The 7,285-nt window shown below is 40.1% G+C and overlaps 1 long non-coding RNA gene across 1 annotated transcript; it reads right to left on the bottom strand.

Moving 5' to 3' along the window:
• Positions 1-649: 649 nt before the first annotated feature.
• Positions 650-7,052, bottom strand: LOC121880939. The gene is made up of 3 exons (XR_006091655.1): positions 6,787-7,052; positions 1,529-1,620; positions 650-775 (listed from the first exon to the last, which is right to left on the bottom strand). It is a non-coding gene; the product is annotated as an uncharacterized LOC121880939 (long non-coding RNA).
• Between the last annotated feature and the right edge of the window lie 233 nt (positions 7,053-7,285).

The following is a 7,285-nucleotide window of genomic DNA, read 5'->3' as shown; positions in this document are numbered from 1 at the left end:
GAGAGAAATACAAAAACAGGGGGTCTTCATTTTGAGAAATCAAGACCACACATCGTCTTTTTCTTATTAGAGGAGCATGATCCCTCTGACAGCCGCCAGGCATTTCCTCTCTCAGTATTTCTTAACTTAAATGCAGCAATTTAAGCAAGTTTTTCCTTTTTTCCTTTTTAAATGATCACTTTGAAGCTTATTATGTTTAATATCTGATTTGACTGTATGAGAAAGGTGTTGATTAAACTCTTTTTGACACAGTTTGTTAAATTAGACTGCAATATAATGATGAGTGTTTAAAAAGTTGCATTACACCAGCCAACCATGTGGTTTTAAAATTTTCTATGAGCCACATCTGATTAGCCTGGAGTCCAATGATGTGACATGTTTTTCTTCTTATTCCATTTAGCATTGTTTGGACAAAATGTGTGGAAACACAATGTGTTTGGAAAGTCTCTGACCACTTGTGCATTTGAAAGAATGTATCACTTGCCAAAAAAGAAACACATTGATTAAAACAGGCCTTTTTTTTGTTGACATCACATTGTCTGTTTTTGTTTTACCTTTGTTACATATATACAATAATTCACATTCAGCTAAACTTGCCATGAATATCCATTCTGACATTTTATTGTTCATTTTTCCTCTGCAGGGAGGTCAGCGTTCTGGGTCAAGTACATTTTTTATGGAGCTGTTGGGGATTTGATATCTTGTTCAAGGACACTTCAGACATGGTGGATGCATCCCGCAGTGACTTGAACGACTTGATCCTTTGATTGCAGAGCTGCAGCCAAATAAATGTGCACTACATCTGGTCAATTTAATATGACTTGAAGTGGAATTTCACTGCCAAACCTCCTACGTACATTAAATCTGACTTGAGCTGTCCAGAAATGTTTTCCACTCACGCTGCTGATCATGCAGATTGCTTGAATATCTAATATGACATGAGCTGAACACAGTTATTCACTGTAGAAGTCCATGCTCGTCATGATATATTACGAGTTAAATGTCAAAAACATCATTTAGGATGATAAATTTACCTGTGTGCACAGTCTGGAAATGTTTTTTTTTTTTCTGTTGGATTCAACCCAGAAACTGCTATATGTTCGCAGCATTTTTACTTCTATTTTTCTGCATATCCAAAAAACTGAAAAAAGTAATGTAGCACACAAAGCTTTGGAGCTGAAGATAACGAGGATGACCTTTAAAGCTGTGACGAATTCTTGATTTATAGATGCATGTGTTTCCTATTCACTTACTGTAAAAGTTTACAATATGCTAAGCCTCTCTAAATCCACCTAACTTTATTAGCTAACAGAAAGATGTATTGACAGATGTTGTCATGCAGCGGCGAACATGTTGTTTACCCCCACAGTCGGCAGGAAGCTACTTGCTCTTGATGTCTAATCTAATAAATGTGAAATACTGAGCTGTCTGGGTCTCTGTGTGTGAGGAGGGGTGGGGGTTGAGGCCTCACAGAATTGTTCAAAGAAAGTCCTCTGTTTGACATGACAGTTTACAGACCAAAACCCACCTTATATGTCATCCACAGGAGGTGGAAAAGTAATTTCTTTCATCTCTCTTTTCTCCTTGTTCCCATCCCTCTTGCCGTCTCATTGGTCCAAACTGTTGGACATGACAGAACAGTTAATACCAAGCAGATCAGATTCCCTATCTGTGCAGGTTTGCACAAGAACCATATCTAAGGCAATAAAGATCACATTTCCCAGTTGATTTTGTGCCCATTAGCTCAGGATCACTTTATTTAATCTCCTACAAGGACATCATGTAGTGCAAATTAATTTACAACAACAGAACTACAGAAATGTAAAATCAGTTTTAAAAAATAAATAAATAAATAAAAATCAGACTTTCTCCAAAATTGTGGTTTGTTTTGCTGCTGGAAGTTTTAAGATTTGATAGCGTAGAAGATCTTGGCATGGGAGGAAAATCTATGACTGGATTTGATTTTCTTTCTGGCAAAACACCAAATCCTGAGGCAAATTTTAAAATTGTTGGAAGGGCCGTCGAGGACCTTGATGCTGGTCAAACAATGAGGTGATGCTCTCCTAAGTGGAAAATTCCTGAACAGTCAAGGGAGGCTTTTAAAGGTATTGTATAACTGAGGACCAGAGTGGAGAATTTTAGAAGAGAAAATGGTTATACTCTTCACTCAACCTGTAAAGATATGATTTATGTTATTCTATATATTTTTAATAGCCAACAAATTCATGAAAAGACTGAAACCTGCAATGTGCTTGTCTGTGGCTCTCAGTCCCAAACCCATTTGTTCTTACTGAAGATGTAGTTATTTGAAAATAAGTAAAAAATATAAATAAATGAAAATAAATAATTTATTCCTAAAAATTTAATAAATTAGCGCATATTCATAAATTTGTTGCTGTGGTGAGTACATAATTAAGTAAACTACAGTGTCCATGTTAATTGTGATCAAGAAACATGTCTCTCAACGCAATGATGTGGTGCACTGATGAGTTTTTAAAACTTTCTGACAACACTGGAGTGGAATAAGCTATTTTATTCTTTAGCTACACAGACAATACTTGTGAGTGGGATCAATCAATTTATTGGTGGTTTTGGAATTGATCACAGTAAGAACAATTTATAATACCACAAGATTATCCTTTAACCTTAACTCCACCATTGTACTATTATACACCGAAACATACGAGACATTAATAACATTAGCAGAAATTGACAGAACAAAGCAGAGAACAAGGGGCAACCCAGCAAATATGGAACTGAGATAGAGAGGAAAGAAGGACACATGAAAGAGAACAGAGAGAAAAAAACAGGGTGGAGACATTTTCATAGAGAGCAATGAGCCAAGTGAAAGAAGAAAAATAAAGGAATCATATCAGAGAGACTGAAATATTGCTGGTACTTTTCTGTTCTGTGAAGAAACCTGCTAATGTGCAATCCACCCTTGGGAAAAAATCATATTTATTTTCTTCCTGAGAGTTAAACGGGAAGATCGATACTACTCTAATGCCTGAAAAAACATACACACCCACTGTAAGATACCAAGTGTGTGAGAGAAGACAGAGTCAGAGTTAACGCTGAACCACAATGCTTTTTATTGGCACTTAGCCTACAGCTAAATCTCTGCTAACACCATGCAGTAATATAACTCTGGGGGAATACACACAGGCCAATTACGGAAGCCTACCTAGTCAAATAGAGCACAACTCCCAACAACAATACATTACACCTCCCCTTCTAGCGAAATACAACACAATATCAAGATCACCACAATAAATGCAGCTACAGCACGTTTCAGGAATATCACAAAAATAACAAAATACTTCTTGTCACTAATGCTGTCTACAAAAATAACGACATACTCATGCAAGTGTCTCTGAATGCACAACAAACTTATAATACAATCTGCATCACAGCTGCTAGCTTGGAAAGAGGGGTCTCCAGGACAACCACTTCCTTTGGAGTCTTTAAACACCTGCCTCTAACTATCACACAGTCTCTTGAAGCTGGAATGAATTATAAGTTCAGTTTATCAGGGTGTTTTACCACTCTGCCTCGTCTGGCGGTGTACAGTGTAGTTGGCTGAGTCTGGGCGGCGCTCAGGTGTTTCTTGGGTGGTGAACTGGGTGAGTCGGGGGAGGATGGAGATTGTGGTTCCCTGCCTTGTGATGAATCAACCGGCTCTGTCCAAGGCTCATCCAGGATGATGTAACGAGCCTAGTTCGCAGCTGGTGTACTCTTTCAGAGATGTTGACTGTTGTGATGGAACTCTTTGAACTCATTGTAGATTGCAGCCAACGCTGTTTACAATGTAAGACCTGGGAACACTGTGTGGTCAGATAACAACCTCTGGAGACCACCTGGAATGACCTGGCTACGGCCCATTATCAGTTCAGATGATGACAGGAATGCCATGTCTGTTGAACTGACCTTTTAAAGCTTCAGTGGCAGTACAACTGTGCTGGTCTTTCAGTTAATCAACTTCAATGAACTTTGAGTAGTAGTCCACCAGTGCTTTCCTTCAAACTCAAAAATGTCTGAGGATACTTGTCCAAATGGCAGTCCTGGAGTCTCTGTCGGCTTGAGTAGCTGTTTTGAAACTCTGCACATTTACTGCAGTTTCTGACCATTTCCTCTATTTCTGCAGACATGCCTGGGCAGTAAAACACTTCACAGGCTCGCTGTTTGCTCTTAACCATTCCAAGGTGAGAATGGTGTATAAGCCCTAGCATGTGTCCTTGCATTGCAGGAGGCACCACTATACACAGTCCTATGTCCACTACACATCAGAAACAGCCAACTGGCTTCTTGAGTCCCAGTATGGATGAACAGGAAGATGAATCTCCCGCCTGTGATCTGGCCAGCCCTGCTGAATTAACTTTTGGAGAAGGCTTAACTTGTCTTTCGTATGTTCCTGTAGTTATATCTACTTCTGGTCACTAACTGAAATGTAGCTGAGCATGGACTCCATGGGCTCCATCTCTAGAGCACTATCACTCAGCTGCGCTCTTGACAATGTATCCGGCAGCTCCATGTCATTTCCCCTCCTGTGCTTAACAGTGAGGTCATACTGCTGGAATCAGAGGTGCATCCTCAGAATGTACAGGATTAGAGAGGAGTGTTTTTTTCTAAACATATCCTCAAGTGGTTTGTGGTCGTTATAGATCATGACATGTTCTCCAAATGTGTAGTGATGAAACTTAATACATTCATGGACAATTGATAGCGTCTCCTTTTCAGTTTGTATTTGCATATTGTGTTTCAGGATCTGTCAATGATCTTGAGGAGAGCACCAAGACCACAACACAGAATATGTCCATAGGCTCAGCTGGATCATTATATTTGAGCACTAGAGGATGTGTGCACAATTCTTTGAGCCTCTCAAAAGCTTGCTGCTGCGCTGGCAGCTATGTAAACTCCACTTTGCTTTTGAGGAGTTGCCGCAGCGGGATGCCTTCTTCAGTGAGGTTTGGAATGAACTTTGACAGATATGTCATGAAACCCAGGAAACGGCACATCATAGCAGAATCATGGGGAAAGATGGGAAGAGAGAGAAGGCCCATGGTGACTAGGAACCACAAGTGGGGTGACGCTCCCCAGTCTCCCCAAAGCATCATTACCCTCCAGGCAGCCACAGAGGGTCCAGGAGAGCAGAGTGTCCAGCGGGGAAAGACGAGGAAACCAACTGAGTCAGACAGAACATGAATGGTGGCCGCAGGCTGGCCAGCCCCAAACAGAGTAGAGCACCCAGAGTACTGCAGCATGTCACGGATGTCTCTGCCCAACTGTGTGAGTACTGGAGACAACAGTACTCTGGGGAGCAGTTGGGTGGGCTGGTTGTGGTGGGACTAGTTACTGCCAGTTATTTCGTGCCATCAGGGTACCAGCAGAGGTGGGCATCCCACCAAAGGACCCCAGCCCTGGGGAGGACGAGCCAGCAGGCAACCGACAGACGTGTCTCACCCACGGATAAGGCCAGCTGGTACCTGAGGACATTTTAGGCCAGTGGTCCAACCCCCCTCTTGTAGAAACTTATACTTTACTTGAGTATTTCCATTTGATTGGTGAAAAAGTCCAAAAATTGAAAACAGATTTGTGTATCAGAGCTTTGTTCTTCTTTACTCGATCCCAAGTTGGTAACCACTGGACTAAACTAGCTAACTGTATATAAAGTAGTTCAAACTAACTCCACCTCCAGCAGCTACAACAGTAACATGCTGCTTACACACTGATGCTTCATTATGAATAATCTACTGATGTCATATATAATATATCAGTCAAAGGGACCAAACCATTTTTTTTACTAGTATTTTGACATTGCTGTATTGGTACTTTTACTCAACTAAAGGATCTGAATACCTCTTCCACCACTGGTATTTAACATCACAAATTGTCCTTTTCACGCTTACAGGAGATACAATGTGTTAATAGATGAAGTTTAGAAGTGCTGGTATGCAGATTTTTTTCCTTTGGACAGAGGTATAAGCTAGCAGTGTCCCCCTGTTTCCAGTCTTTATGCTAAGCTAAGCAAACTGGCTGTTAATTGTAGTTTCAGACAGATATTAGAGTGCTATCAGTCTTCTCAGCTAACTCACAGCATGAAAGAAAATTAGCGTATTTCCCAACATGTCAAACTAAATTAACTTTATCATTTGAGTTGATGTAATGAACCAGACTGCCAGAGAACATGTTTGAGGGCGTGTTTCAGTGTTTATTAATGGTCAAATCCATTAATGTCTTGTTAACAGTATCACCAATAAAAAAATAAATAAATTTTAAAAAATGGTCAAATCCAGCATTGTGATCAGGTCTCTGTCAATATTACTTTTAGCAGCTCGCTCTGCCACGCTGCTAATCACCCAAATCAAAACCTTTTGAGAAAGGAGAACAAGAATTTTGAGCTCAGCAGGGAATATTTTTTCAAGGCCTTCCAGAGGTTTGAATGTCAAAAAGACAGAGCTGGGGAAAATATGATTTCCATAGAAGGAAACTGCAACGTTCGATCAGTCAGAAACACACTAATGTTCCTCTTTCCTGGAAGAGCAAATGCACAGACATATCTCTAGTGTCTGAGCATTTGCAGAGATAGATGTTGTCCTAGTGTTTGAAGACATATTCCCATCTGCCATTCCGCCAAATGTTTGTTTCAGCTCATATCTCCGTTTCTACTGATTATTATACAGTAGGAGGAGGTCTTGGCACAGACAAGAGCTGCATAAAGCAATCTATCACCAAGCATAAGGGAGTGCATTATACAGCATTAGTGGGCATGCTTGTATTTGTTATTACCTGTACTTAGACCACAGTTCCCAGCAGGCTAAATTGTCTCTCCCAGCATGACATCCTGTGCAGAAATCCACATAATAACACACAATTTACTCACATGTTGGCAGTGACCATTCAGCTCACAGGAGAAAGCATCTCTTCTCTTTCCATCAGATACGGTATGTCCACATTCCATTTTAAATATTTAACATGTTGGCCCGGTTATTGTGTCTTATTTTTTTCCAACAATAACATTCCAGGTAGAGCAGCGCTGCCTCTGTAGGGGTAAAATCCTTTCTGAAACAGTATAAAATATTCTCATCAGTTCATCGCAATATATGTATATTGCAGGAAAGGTTTTGCATTGTCAGACAAAACAGTAACCACAGACACACAATTAAAAATTTAGACATAAACACATGCACATAAATCAATTTTGGATGATTCATTGGAAGCCTACACATCATACACTTGCACATGGTTAAGTATTCATTACTGTGCATGTAAGATTAATTTTGAATTT

The sequence above is a fragment of the Thunnus maccoyii genome, chromosome 16, assembly GCF_910596095.1.
Source record: "Thunnus maccoyii chromosome 16, fThuMac1.1, whole genome shotgun sequence".
Lineage (NCBI taxonomy): Eukaryota > Metazoa > Chordata > Actinopteri > Scombriformes > Scombridae > Thunnus > Thunnus maccoyii.
This window is presented reverse-complemented; position numbering and strand designations above follow the sequence as displayed.